Below are 16,031 nucleotides of genomic sequence, written 5' to 3'. Positions count from 1 at the left end.
TTGTACAGCAACTGCATCGCCCGCAACCGCAGGGCTCTCCAGAGGGTGGTGCGGTCTGCCCAATGCATCACCAAGGACCAACTGCCCGCCCTCCAGGACATCTACAGCACCCGATGTCACAGGAAGGACAAGAAGATCATCAAGGACCTCAGCCACCCGACCTCTAGTTGTTCACACCGCTATCATCCAGAAGGCGAGTTCAGTACAGGTGCATCAAAGCTGGGACCGAGACTATTAAAATGGCCATCACCAGCCAGCTCGACCCAGCACCCTGCTCTGAACTTAGTCAGTCACTAGCCGGCTACCACCCGGTTACTCAACCTTGCACCTTAGAGGCTGCTGCCCTATGTACACAGACATGGAACACTCGTCACTAAAAAAAATGAATTCTGGTCACTTTAATAATGTTTACATGCTGTTTTACCCATTTTATATGTATATACTGTATTCTAGTCAAGGCTCATCCTATGCTGTACATATATAGTGTCTTCGGAAAGTATTCAGACCCCTTAATTTTCCCACATTGTTACTTTACAGCCTTATTCTAAAATTGATTAAATAATACCCCATAATGACAAAGCATAAACAAGTTTAAAGAAATTATTGCAAATATATCAAAAAAACTTTTTAAACGAAATATCACATTTACATAACTATTCAGATCCTTTACTTAGTACTTTGTTGAAGCACCTTTGGCAGCGATTACAGCAACAAGCTTGGCACACACGTATTTGGGGAGTTTCTCCCATTATTCTCTGCAGATCCTCTCAAGCTCTGTCAGATTGGATGGGGAGTGTGGCTGCACAGCCATTTTCAGGTCTCTCTAGAGATGTTAGATCGGGTAAGTCCGGACTCTGGCTGGGCCACTCAAAGACATTCAGAGACTTTTCCCGAAGCCACTCCTGCGTTGCCTTGACTGTGTGATTAGGGTCGTAGTACTGTTGGAAGGTGAACCTTCACCCCAGTCTGAGGTCTTGAGCGCTCTGGAGCAGGTTTTCGTCAAGGATCTCGCTGTACTTTGCTCCGTTCATCTTTCCCTCAATCCTGGCTAGTCTTCCTGTCGCTGAAAAATATCCCCACAGCATGATGCAGACACCACCATGCTTCACCTTAGGGATGGTGCCAGGTTTCCTCCAGACATGACGCTTGGCATTCAGGCCAACAAGTACAATTTTGGTTTCATCAGACCAGAGAATCCGACCATCACCACTGGTGAGACAAAACCGCAACTCGTCGGTGAAGAGCACTTTTTGCCAGTCCTGTCTGTTCCAGCGACGGTGGGTTTGTGCTGCCGGTGATGTCTGGTGAGGACCTGCCTCACAACAGGCCTACAAGCCTTCAGTCCAGCCTCTCTCTGCCTATTGCGGACAATCTGAGCACTGATGGAGGGATTTGTGCGTTCCTGTAACTCAGGCAGTTGTTGTTGCCATCCTGTACCTGTCCCGCAGGTGTGATATTCGGATGTACCAATCCTGTGCAAATGCTGTTACATGGTCTGCCACTGCGAGGACGATCAGCTGTCCATCCTGTTTCTCTGTAGCTCTGTCTTAGGCATCCCACAGTACGGACATTGCAATTTATTGCCCTGGCCACATCTGCAGTGCTCATGCCTCCTTGCAGCATGCCCTAGGGCATGTTCACGCAGAGGAGCAGGGACCCTGTGCACCTTTCTTTTGGTGTTTTTCAGAGTCAGTAGAAAGGCCTCTTTAGTGTCCTGAGTTTTCATAACTGTGAACTTAATTGCCTTCCGTCTGTAAGGTGTTAGTGTCTTAACGACCGTTCCACAGGTGCATGTTCATTAATTGTTTATGGTTCATTGAACAAGCATGAGAAACAGTGTTAAAACCATTTACAATGAAGATCTGTGAAGTTATTTGGATTTTTACGAATTATCTTTGAAAGACAGGGTGCTGAAAAAGGGACGTTTTTTGTTGTTGCTGAGTTTACTTTTGCAAAAATGTCTAAAAACCTGTATGTGTAGATTGATGAGGAAATAAAATAATTTGATCCATTTTAGAATAAGGCTGTTATGTAACAAAATGTGGAAAAAGGAATCCTACGTATTCTTCAGATAGTATGTATATAGAATATATATTCTGTCTATGCATCCCATCACATATATAGATATATTTATGCTCTGGACTCTGACATTGCTCATACTAATATTTCTAAATTACATTTTTACTTTTAGATGTGTGTATTGTTAAATATTACTCCACTGTTGGAGCTAGGAAGACAAGCATTTCACTACTCAATATCATCTGCTAAATATGTGTTTGCAACCAATACAATTTGATTTGGTTCACAGTATGGATGGCACTTTTTATGGGAGCCTGCAGTGCCTTCAGAAACTATTCACACTGACTTTTTCTCAGTTTTGTTGTGTTACAGTCTGAATTTAAAATTGATTAAAATTTGTTATGACAAGCCTAAATAAGTTCAGGAGTAAAAATACACTTAAGAAGGGACATAATAAGTTGCATGGACTCACTGAGTGCAATAATAATGTTTGACATGATTTTAGAATGACCACCTCATCTCTGTACCCCACACATACAATTACCTTTAAGGTCCCTCAGTTGAGCAGTGAATTTCAAACACAGATTCAACCACAAAGACCAGGTTGATTTTCAAATGCTTCGCAAAGAAAAGCACCTATTGGTACACTCTTAAAAAAAAACGTGCAATCTAGAACCAAAAAGGGTTCTTCGGCTGTCCACATAGGAGAATCCTTTTGGTTCCAGGTAGAACCTTTTTTGGTTCAATGTAGAACTCTTTCCACAGAGGGTTCTACATGTATTACAAAATAGTTCTACCTGGAACCAAAAAGGAGTTCCTGGAAATTGACTTTATGTCCTGAATACAAAGCATTATGTTTGGGGCAAATCCAACACATCCCTGAGTACCACTCTTCATATTTTCAAGCATGGTGGTGACTGCATCAAGTTATGGGTATGCCTTTCATCGGCAAGAACTAGGGAGGTTTTTTTGTTGATAAAAAGAAACGGAAGAGAGCTAAGCACAGGCAAAAATATAGGAGGAAAACCTGGTTCAGTATGCTTTTCAACAGACAATGGGAGACAAATTCACTTTTCAGCAGACAATAACCTAAAACACAAGGCCAAATCTATACTAGAGTTGCTTACCAAGACGACATTGAATGTTCCTGAGTGGCCTAGTTACAGTTTTGACTTAAATTGGCTTGAAAATCTATGGCAAGACATGAAAATAGCTGTCTAGTAATGATCAACAATCCCCTTGACAGACCGTGAAGAATTTTTTAAAGAAGAATGTACAAATATTGTACATTCCAGGTGTGCAAAGCTCTTAGAGACTTACCCCAAAAGATATAATCGCTGCCAAAGGTGATTCTAATATGTATTGATTCAGGGGGTCGAATAATTATGTAATTATAATTATAATTCTCCCAATGTATTTTGTGTAGATCGTTGATAAAAATAACAAAACGTTTTTTATCCTATCCCATCCCACCTTGTAACACAATACAATGTGGGAAAAGTTAGAGGGTGTGTATACTTTCTGAAGGCAATGTATGTGAAAACCTATGTGTCTGTTGTTTGATATATAGACCAAATCACCTCTTTTTCTTCTTCTCTCTTTTAGCTTTAGGCTGTAACTGTTTGCTTGAAATGAGGTCTCTGACACAATCACTGCCTTTTAGAATGAGGGACACACCCAACGAGACAAAACAAAAGTGGTAATGTCAGCGTCGCCTGAACAATTGAGCTGGACCGGTTCCTTGTTAAATACAGGAGACTGAATGGAGCTAACAATGTCCTGCAGATGATCTTACAGAGAGTTTTTCTAAACATGTGTCTCTGAGAGCTACATAAGAGCTGTATAAGCCTGGAATTGAGGCTATCGCATTATTATTGGATCCCTCTATTAAGTGCCGGTGTCAATTAACGTGAAAAAGTCCACATAGACAAGGTTCTCCATTCATATAAAATGGTTTCTATGTAGTCCATTTTTAGCTACTTTGCTGCTATTTACAACTAAGAAACTATATTCAATGGATACTCAGAAAAGTGTAACTACTATGCAGTTATTAGGTAATTACCTTTTTATGGTGCCATTTATAGGTCATTTCTAAGGAACTACCTGGTAAACATCGGGCTGTAAAAATCAAACGTTACGGTCATTCTTAACAGAACTTGGCCATACAATGTAACAACGGATGCCTCATTACTCCCATCATTTTGGTCAATAAGGATGATGTTAGAAGTTGGTGGCAGTAGCTAAATTAACAAACTATGGATTACTACTCTCAAAGTAAGGAAGCATTTTTTAAATTGTGGTGGACTATCCCACTAGAAAAGCCTGGTCTCGCGCCATCCCGTTTGTCATTTTGACTTCAACATTCTAACAGTCTAAGCTGCCATGGTGGACATTCCTGCAGTCAGCATGCCAATTGCACACGCTCTCAAAACTTGAGACATCTATGGCATTGTGTTGTGTGACAAAACTGCACATTTTAGAGTGGCCTTTTATTGTTCCCATCACAAGGTGCACCTGTGTAATGTTCATGCTGCTTAATCCGCATATTGATATGCCACACCTGTCAGGTGGATGGATTATCTTGGCAGGGATGTAAACAAATTTGTGCACAAAATTTGAGAGAAATAAGCTTTTGGTGCGTCCAGAACATTTCTGGGATCTTCTATTTTAGCAAATGAAACATGGGACCAACACTTCACATGTTGAGTTGATATTTTTCTTAATTGTAAATCTAGACGTATGACCTGCATGAACCTCTATAGGATGATTTGAAAAATTATGTCTATTACACACGCTGCGCTGTTCATCATATTTCTTAATTTACTATTGACAATGTGGTCACCCATCAGACTACTGTCAATTGAATCTTGTCTTTAGGCCACATCTATGTGTGCAATTCATTGATATACTATGTGGCCAGTATATTAGGTACACCCATCTAGTACTCGACCAGACTCACCTTTGCCTCCAGAACACCTTGAATTATTCGGGGCATGGAAACGTTGCTCAAATTGTTAGGAGACCTAGCGTTTGCCAGGAAAACATTCTTCACACCATTACAACCAGCCTGAACCGTTGACACCTGGCAGGATGGGGCTTACGCCAAACCCTGACTCTGCCATCAGCATGACGCAACAGGAACCGGGATTCGTTAGACCAGGCAATGTTTTTCCACTCCTCACTTGTCCAGTGTTGGTGATCGCTTGCCCAGTGGAGCCGCTTCTTCTTTTTTTAGATAAGAGTGGAACCTGATATACTCGTCTGCTTCAATAGCCCTTCCGTGACAAGGACAGACGAGCTGTGCATTCCGAGATGCCGTTCTGCACACCACTGTTATACTGTGCCGTTATCTGATTGTTTCAGGGATGGAAACTGGTAAGGGCCCAAAAAGGTGACACTGAAACATGCAAAAAAATCCCTGCTAAACTCATAGCTAAAAAAAATTAAGAAAGCAATACAATGTTATTTGTGGTCTAGACTTTACTGCAAATGACACTCATCTTGAGAAAAACACCACACTAATATTGCAGTTAGCCATGACAGCCTTTATAATAGAACACTTGTGACCACACACACACATCTAAATATTGCACATGGGGGGAAAAAACATCTTAAGTAGAAATAGAATGAAACAAACAGGCATTCTATTTTTGCTCCATTATAGTGGCCACCGATCAAGTGCACAAGGCTACGTGTGCAAAAATAACGTTCACGGAGTAAAAACTTTAATAATTCCCCCTCACTCACACACGTGTTACTGTCAAATTCAACACAACAAAAGCAATATATTTGGGCTACACTGCACATTACTACATTGTACACTTTCTGCCTGTGGACATCTCTTCTACAATGTGCCAGCAGAGCAAGATACCCTTTGTTGGCATAATTTCTCTCTTTCAGGCAGAGAGTACACTTGGCATACCACTTTGTATTAGAGGGAAAGTGCGTGGTGTTCCTTTCACCTCTATAATGGCATCCAGTGTAAGCCAGGCCCAGCTCCAGCTACACTTGATCCCTGAATCCACTAGTTTAACAAACAACGCCTTATTTTCACCTAATTCTCTCATTCTGAAAATAAACCACATACTAGAGGGAAAACAGTTCACAGATAGTAGTTAGTTGGTTAGCTAGTTAACATTTCACACAGATTGCCAGAGTCCAGTAAGCAACTAACAGTAACGCGTTATATCTTGAGGAATGGCAAGAAGTTGTATAACGTTACCAGTTAATACTATAGCGAATTGGTTAGCTTACTAACATCACAACATCAGATGAGCTAACATTAGCAGTCTGAATTTATTAGCCAGCTAATTTTCACACCATAAACTCAATTATTTCATCAGTTAAGTTGGCTAATGTTGCTCAGCATTTCTCTGGCTAGCTAACGGAAAATCCGGTTCCAGCTAGCAAGATACATAACAATGCTAACAACACTTGTTCCACCACACTTTCTCCCTCACCTCAAACTTTATATAATTGATATTATAGAGCTTTATGTTTTATTTACATTTAGCTTTTTTAACTAGGCAAGTCAGTTAAGAACAAATTCTTATTTACAATGACGGCATAGGAACAGTGAGTTAACTGCCTCGTTCAGGGGCAGAACGACAAACTTTTACCTTGACAACTCTGGGATTCAATCTAGCAACCTTTCGGTTACTGGCTCAACGCTCTTACCACTAGGCTACCTGCCTATAGCACCAAGGTTCATCAGAGTAACCATACAGTATCACCTTCCAGGTTATTAGACTCGAAATATATATATATGTAGCCTACTTGCCAAGATATGATATTCTACTTAAAAAGGTGTATGACACTCCGAAATATAAACCTGTGTTTGTCCCTAATGAACCTCCGTATGTCGGACATCAGTGCTCCTTTTTCTTTTCCTAGGATAGTGTCCTGGGGTAAGATGTTTTTTGTATTCTACAGTTGGAACCAAGAGTTTTGTTAACTTATTTAGCAAAAACAGAATACACTTTGGGGTCAAATATACTGTAAAAACAGTCCACAAAATAACATTGTATAGTATTCCATGTCCACAACCTCTATGAATTTACCTTTGGTTTCATTTTCACCAGCGGCGGGCATCACCCTCAATAAGCACATAATACATGATTAAATCTGGTCTTGCATTGTTTACTGTAGTATCCTGTATCGTTTTAGATTTCATGGGTATTTGAGCTCATAAAATGTCATACATTCAGATGATCTGCTTGTATTCGTATGGACATGAGTAACTGCCTTCTTTGGGTGGCGTATAATATGGTTGTATCCTAATATTCCTTTACTCTACTCTTTTTCCTCATTATTACCACTGATAAATGAAAGCGCAGAATAGATTTTCACCAAACTGCTTTCAGTGTTCTACTTCCTCCAGATTAGTGTTCATGAACTGAAGGAAAAGAGATGAGAGGAAGATTTTTGGGACTATTAGCCTGCATCCCAATTCTCCCAAAGTGTGCATGTGCATTGTGCACACTCCCTCTTATGGATTTAAAAGCATTGGATAGGTGAAATCATTGTCTGGAAGGAGTTTTCACCATTGTTATTGGGAGTGTGCAAGTGCACACTTTGGGAGATGGGTGGAGAATTGGGGCCCAGTCATGGACCACAGTCAAAAAAGCATTCGACGAAGAGACACCAAATATAGGAGACAGTGTTGCAACAAGATTCAAATAGTGTCATCTTTACTTTGAACAGATCACCTGTACATAAAATAGACATTTGAGTCTTGGCATCTATTGCCATATGTTGGTATCAGTGGAGGCTGTTCAGGGGAGGACAGATAATAATAATGGCTGGAATGGAGCAAATGGAATGGCATCAAACCATGTGTAGGATTTATTTGATACCATTCCACTGTTCTATATCGTGGAGCTCCACCCCATAGGGGAGAACTGCTCCTAGTGGTTTACCCTGCTGCCTAGGCAGTGAATAGCCTGAGAGAAAATTATGCACACACCTGCAGCCAATAGGAGTACAGGTGTCCCTATACAAGGGGACGTTTTCCCTCAATCAGCCTCCCATTATCTTCAGCAACAGGACTGGAATGAAGAAGCCTAGAAGAAATCTCAGGACGAACCCACGTCGATATCCTGTTCTCGAAGTTGTCCTTCACGAGCACGCCTTTCCCACCCCCAAAGGCTCTTTTTAAAGCTCAGTGTCGCTGCTCCTCTATGGCGGCTTCAGACCCACACAACTGCCCTAGCTGCACAAATGCCCTAGCTGCACCCACCTTTCTTTAAAGGAGAGGAAGCATCGGTGGGCATTTTCAGGGAGGATACCCATCTAGAGGATGTCATTGTCTATGTTAGCCTCAGGTTCTGAGGCGTCAGACGACGACTGCACCTCTGGAGATGACGAGGATTTTGGAAAAACCAAGGCTGAAATGACCCCCCTTCCTAGTGAGAGTGAGGGGAATTTCACATCCTTGTGCAAGGAAGAGACAGGCTCTGAATTCTCAGCAGCCCCCTCCTATGCATCGGCCTCTCTGCACTCTGACTTTACAGGGCCCTGGAGATTACACTGTCCCCCATTCCCTCTGAACCAGAAGTGGATATGATGGTGGGCGGCCCCTAATCCAGAGCAAGATGGGTGGCTTTGCCTTTGGCACCTCGCTCGCTAAATATGTGGAGGGTGCATCAGAACGCAGGCGACGGCGTACACCCCATTCACCAGAGTGGATGGAAACAGCCTCAGGAGATCTCTAGGCTCGAGGACACACTAGCTGAGTACCTCACCCCAGGTTTGAGCTCCTGGCCATTGTCCAAGAAACCCACACTACCTATGACTGGCTCACAGCACAGCTGTTGGAGAAGTCCTTCCCACTAGGTGTACAAGCTGTAACGGCAGCTAACAATATTGCCCTACTGGCAGCCTCTCTATCCCGTCTCACCAAGGGTAGAACTGAGCTGTCGGGAGAGGAGATAGAGGAAGGGTCAAAGATTTCCGGCGCCATCCTCCATCTCATACAGGCGTCGGCTATATGTGCGGGGAGGTCCACAGCCACTTCGGTGGTCGTGGAGCGACACCTCTGGCTGTCTGACGGCTATGAAGGAACCCGACAAAGCTGCCCTATTGAACGCAGTCTCTTCGGAACCGCCGCCAAAATGCGACGGTGAGTTTTGGGAAGCTTGAGGAGAAGAAGCAGCTGTCTAGACACCTGCCATTGGCAAGAGAGTCTAGAGCAGCTTCAAAAGGAACCCCCTCGCTCCACCGTCTCCAGTAGACCCAGGTCTACAGCCAGACGGAGAGCCCGTCAAGCAGCAGCACCTGGTGTACCAAGAGCGGGCCCCGCCCCTCCTGCAACACCAGAGAAGCGGCTCAACTGACGAGAGAGGTTTTCATTTCATTGCCCTGGCTGCCGAGAGGCAGTCAGAAGAGATGACGACCATGACGGGACGAGCGGGAGAGAACGGAAGAGAGCGCAGCACTTCTTGTGACAGCACCTACTGTTCATCCCCCGCCCTTGCAAAGGGATGGAGGAGCAAATGTGTCCTTTGTTAATAAAGAATGTGTTCCATCTGACTGTCACAAGAGAACCTATTTTCCATAACAAAACTGAGTCCGATCAGGTTCCTTTTCTACCTCTCTCTTCCTCTCACCACTCTGCATGTAGCACAGCCCACTATGAGTGCGTAGCTGAGCACACACAGAAGGACGTTGTGAGTGGGAATGACATGAGGAAAGCAAGATGGACGCTCTTAATGAGCAGTCATTCTATACCTCATAAAAACCCTACACTACACACTCTTAGGAGTGAAGTAGCTCAGGGTTTAAAGAGCAGCCTGCATACACAGCACCATGTTGGGCCGATGATGCAATCGCTGTTGGGAGACGGCACACTATCTTTGGCAGACGCCTCTGTGTAGCTCAGACCCGTGGTGCGTTCACGGAGAGCTGGAACCACAAGGTTACACATATAACTGAAGTGTCAGCGCCCCTGCTTCTCACAGAAAGCATCAATATTCCCTCCCCCTTTCGAATTGGGCCCATCCTGGGCTGTCCCACCACTTCAGTGTTGGGGGACAGCGGCGGCTTGGGCCATAGAGGAATAGAGGTCCTTCCTACTGTCTGTACCACAGCTTTGTGTTCTCCTGCTCTCAGAGCATTATTTAGAGAGGCAGCAAAGCTGCACCCTCTCCTCCTGGCTAAGTCGGGCACTAGAGAAGGGTTATGACATCCAATTCCACCGAACCCGAAAATGGGGGAGGGATGTGGTGGAGACGGTGATGAAGATGCCAGAGAAAGTCGCCGCTCGTGAAAGAGATTACGGAACTTTTAGCGAAGGAGGCGGTCATAGTAATTCCCCAGAAGTAAAGGAACAGCGTGCTATATTCACCCTACTTCCTAGTGCCAAAAAAGACGGGGGGGGGGGACGAGGCCCATATTGGATTTATGCACTCTCATCGAGAGAGTAGCCAAACAGCCATTCCGAATGCTCACAACAAAACGTCTGCTGGAATGTATCCACAACAAGGACTTTTGTATAAGCTTAGACCTAAAGGACGCATACTTTCATGTTCCGATACATCCGCGTCACAGGAAGTTTCTGCATTTCGCCTTTCAAGCGGTGGTTTATGAGTATTCCATTCAGGTATGCCCTGGCATCTCACACCTTTTCCAAATGCGTCGAGGCGGCATTGGAACCGTTGCGTCAAGGGATACGGCTACAAGCCTACCTAGACGACCTATTGGTTCTGGCCCCATTGTCTGTGTCGTGTGGCGCTGGCACACACAACACAGACAATGATTAATCTCACACGTCTGGGGTTCGCTGTGAATTGGGAAAACAGTGATCCCTGGCCCAGTCATCGGATTGTCTACCTGGGGTTACAGCTAGACACTGACTATGAAGGCTTGAATTACCGATCCTCGACGGGCTGACCTGTTGCTAGCCCTACGAAAGGTTTTATCCGAATCACATGGTAACAGCGCATTCCATCATGACTGTCTGCACATGCGCAGAACACAGCGATGGTTTGCCCAACTAAGACTGTACCCTGTGAGGCACCTTCGTCGGTTGTCGGTAGTTCCCCTCTCGCACAGAACGGACCTGAACTATTGGAGAGACCCGTGCGTTTTGATGCAAGAGGTCCCATTAGGCAGAGTGTTATCCTACATTCCAGTGTATACAGAAGCTTGTCTGACTGGAAGGGGAAGGACATGTCAGGCTCGGGCAGTCAGTGTGTGGCCTCCCTCGGGACACCACATCAACCTTCTGGAACTGGAGACAGTTCTACTGTTTCTGACCCACTTCACGTCTACCCTACGGGGCCACAATGTGCTGGTCTGGTTGGACAATCGAACTTCAGTAGCCTACATAAATTGCCACGGGGGAGTCAGGTCTCCTGCACTCCAAAGGTTGGCGGAGGAATTGTGACTGTGGGCTCAAGAGCACCTTCGCTAGTTGACAGCAGCACACATTCCAGGATATCAGAACGTCGGAGCAGACCTCATGTCTCGAGGGGGTCCCCGAGACAAGTGGCAGCTGCACCCCAACATTGCTCTCCAAATATGGGAACGGTTCGGGAGAGCCGAGGTGGACCTGTTCGCGTCACGTGTGAACGCGTATTGTCTCCGATGGTTCTCTCTACGAGCCCAGGACAAACCACCACTAGGGATAGGCGCTTTTGCACACCAGTGGCCAGAAGTTCGCCTGTACGCATTTCCATCAGAACAGGAGAACTATCAATCATTTGATTGCCCCGATCGCCCAGGGGTTCCGTGGTACGCAGAGATGACCTAAATGTTGATTGCGCCATCATGGCCAATTCCACAGAGAGGACGCGATGGCTCAGGCGGCAGGCATAATAGAGCAATTGCCTCTAATCAGCCAGCCACTGAGGGTCTGACCCGAGAAGGACAAGTTAGAGCCGCCGTGGGTTATCTGATTCAATAATCAGAACCCTACAGGGCTCGCGTGACAGTTCCACACCCAGGACGTATGCCAGCAGATGGAACGTGTTTTCACAATGGTGTGCCACAGAGAATGTGGACCCCGTGTGCTGTCATGTCAAGGCGTGCTCTTTTTCCTACAGTTCATGTTTGACACGCAGCGCTCACCCGCCACAATCAAGGTGTTCGCGGCAGCGATTTCAGCTTGTCATGAGGGGTTTGGCAGAGACAACATTTTCAGTCACCCTCTAGTGAAACAGTTTCTATTGGGAATGCGGTGGCTTAGGCCAGCGGCTAGAGCCACATTGCCCCAGTGGGATTTAACTTTGGTACTCGAGGCGCTCTGGAAGACGCCGTTCGAGCCATTGAATCAAATCCCCCTCAAGGTGTTGTCTCTGAAGACGGCACTGTTGCTTGCCTTGACTACAGCCAAGCACGTCAGTGATTTGTGTGCCCTTTCGGCGAGACCCGACTGCCTTGCCATCAGTGAGCAGAGCGGTATTACTTCCTAACTCGGCATTTATACCAACAGTTATTAAGAACTCATACAGGTCTCAGACCGCTGCGTTATGGGCTTTCTTCCCCCCTCCCCATGCGGAGCAGAGAGAGGAGAGACTGCATCGCTTGTGCCCGGGGTGCGCCTTGGCGTGTTACGTGCAGCGATGATTAGGTCATCACCTCAGCTGTTTGTGTGTCACGGTGCTAGTACACTGGGTAGATCACCTTTGAAACAGCGGCTGTCTCATTGGCTTTGCGAAGGCATTGAGACGGCTTATGAGGTAGCAGGGCAACCAATACCTCAAGGCGTAAAAGCCCTCTCCACTCGTGGAGTAGCGGCGTCTACGGCCCTTTTCAGAGGAACTGGGGTAGATGATATTCGTGCAGCAGCATCGTGGTCGTCACCGTCTCCTTTATTCCAATTCTACCTGTTGGACGTCGTCAAACTCTCTAGCTTGTTCTGTACGCAGCGTGGCTGAAGGGAGAACTTAAGATAAGATGTGGGACTATTGGGCTGGGTTCCCATCAGGTCCGCTTATTTTGGCAAAGAGAGCGACACGTGCGATATCACCTCTGACTTTGTCAGTACAGTAGGGAATATCTAGCCCATATTCTGTTATCTGCCCACAAATCATTGGCTTTGCCTATCGATTAAGTGTGGCGGGTTGCACTGAGAAGAGAGTCTTCTAAGTTGGTTCAGCCTGTACTCAGCTTTGCTGATGTGAAGGCTAGAATTAAGGCGGAAAACACTGGACCAAATGGACAGGGTTTCCATCAAGGTCACTTTCTCCTATTAGAATAACTACATGACATGACTCCTGGCTGGGGGTGTGGCACAGTAGTCATGTGTTGTATCCTGCTCACAGGTCTATGACTGTGTTTGGGTGGAGGGATTAGGGATATAGTGTCTGTAACTGGTGTTAATGTACTATTAGACTAATCTTTAGTATTGACAGTTTTGAGCTCATCTATCCACTGGTACAGATTAGTATGACTCATTATGTTTATCTGCCCACTAGTCATTGACTATGCCTTTAGACTGAGTAGGGTGGTTTAGACCAAGGACGCAGTACATTGTGACACAGTCTGTTTTCACAGTGTGTTACAGTACTGCGGGTTTTGGTCGTAGCCATTGCTGGGCCCGACCTGTTCATTAAGTGTGAAGTGTTAGGCTCGGCAGGGAGCACACTTTGGAGCGTTGTGCTCCGCCTTAAACCACTAGGAGCAGAGCTCCACGATATAGAACGATAGTTGCCGGAGTTGTAACTCCAGTTCTATGAGTGGAGCGGAGCTCCATTAGGACTTAAGGACCTGCCGACCCCCAGTCTCACTGAAGATCATTTCTAGGGAGGCTGATTGAGGGGAAGCATCTCCTTATATAGGGATACCTGCACTCCTATTGGCTGCAGGTGTGTGCATAATTTTCTCTCAGGCTATCTGCTGCCTAGGCAGCGGGGTAAACCATGTCGTGTCTTTGGCATCATTAAATCGAAGACTTATTTTATCAAATCAATTCTCTAATTATTATTACGTGATTAAACTAACCATGTAAATGTAATTAACTAGGAAGTCGGGGCACCAAGAAAAATCTTCAGATTACCAAGTTATAATTTTCCTATTATAACTCTTCAGATATTTTAATATCTGATCAATTAGTCTTCTAATTAATGAATTATTCTTTACCTCACTTTAGTCTCATTCCAACCTAAATTGTTAGTTATCTGCACGAACCCAGTCTTTGCTATGAATCATCCATACATCAATTGTCTTAATCATTTATTTACTAACTAAATAAATCACAGAAATGCATAAACAAACAGTAGGTATGGTTACAAGGAAATGATAGGGGATGTGACCTAGTGGGCTAAACCGGTATGGCGGCTTGGTAGACAAAGGGACTGAGAAGGGCGCGAAAGACAAAAGACTCATAGTTGATAATTATAATAATTGAAATGCTAATCCTCTGCACATGAACGCTCACTCATTCGGGAATAATTGCAATCAATATATTTACGCTCAGTGTGTCGTCATGATCTCTGTTGGAATCGTCCGTCTTTCTGTTGGAAAGTTCATCTTAACTGCTCTCTCTCCCATGAAGTCCTTCGTTGTCAGAATGGATACTTCAGACTAATAATTAGTATCGAAGATTTGCTCTTATTCTGTTGGTATCGATAAGTCTGAGTTTAACAACCATTACAACCTTAGCTTATACTGAAGGTACGCATGGTCTCTACTCAAACCTTAGCCCTCTTGGTAATTGAGGTACGCATGGTCTACAGTGGGCTTCTCCAGGTGGGGGTTTTATTCGGAAAAGCTATCCCATGACGCCCGATCGATGTCTGTGCTTATGGGGGCGGGTCAATGACTTAGTGAAACTTTAAACACAAATACAATTTTCACATTAACGGTTTAAAATCACATTACACAAATAGTTTCATCTTTACTCATTCATTTTATATAATAATTAGATGCGAGCCTCAGAACTGAGGCTCCTGTATAAAACAGAGTTATGGTAATGTGGCTGTATTGTCTTTCCTGAGGTCACAAAATGGACTGGTCGTAGCTGGATTCTCCACCGGCCGTGTCCACATTCTCCAAAAAATGGGTATTGTTCAGTTCTCAAGTTCTGTAATGTAGAAGAAGTTCCTTTGTTCTACTGTGAAACTCTCTCTGACTCTACTGCCTGGCCTTGAGGAGAGAGTCTCCTCTAAGAATTTACGACCGGAGATAAAATATCCTGGGTGTAAGAGGGAGAAGGCACTCGCTACTCCCAAAGAGGGCCACATCATGACAACCACTAGGAACAGAGCTCCCCTATTGGGCTCCGCTCCACTCATAGAACTAGAGTTACTGTAGCTATCGATTCCACTCCAGCAATTACCATGAGCCAATCCTCACCAATTGTGGCTGGTGTAGTTTTTTCCATGGCTCTGTTAAAACACATTTATTCCACAGCCAACAGATCAGAAACAGCAGATTTTACCTTTGGATTGTCTTATAACTCTATAAGGCCCCTTTAAAGTTCTTATTCCAAATCTGGAGCTTAAATGAAATTAACGATCACTGAAAGGTGAAGAGCCATCTGCACATTTAAAGAACATTAAAATGGTATCACATATGTTAAAATGTGGATTTTAAATGAATGAAATATATATTAGGACAAAGTTGAAGTTAACAGGCCTGCTGTAGCATAGGCTACAAAAAATAATTTGTAGAGGTTGATCATATAGCGAGCCGTGCGCAACCTTTATTTAACCAGGCAAGTCAGTTAACAACAAATTCTTATTTTCAATGACGGCCTAGGAACAGTGGGTTAACTGCCTGTTCAGGGGCAGAACGACAGATTTGTACCTTGTCAGCTCGGGGGTTTGAACTTGCAACCTTCCGGTTACTAGTCCAATGCTCTAACCACTAGGCTACCCTGCCGCCCCAATAAAGGGTTTCCTCTGTGGTGTAGTGCTGTGACCATGTAACTCCTCAGTCGCCACACAGCCTCTGGTTAACGGTAGTCTCTTACTCCAGCTCACGGGAAGTGTCGCCTGCGGTGGGCTCGAAAATGTAATTCATAAACTAATTTGTGATGCCCGTTTCTTTAGAGGAGATGCCAGTGTCAG

Source organism: Oncorhynchus nerka, linkage group LG10 (assembly GCF_034236695.1).
Source record: "Oncorhynchus nerka isolate Pitt River linkage group LG10, Oner_Uvic_2.0, whole genome shotgun sequence".
Taxonomy (NCBI): domain Eukaryota; kingdom Metazoa; phylum Chordata; class Actinopteri; order Salmoniformes; family Salmonidae; genus Oncorhynchus; species Oncorhynchus nerka.
Note: the sequence above shows the minus strand (reverse complement) of the source record.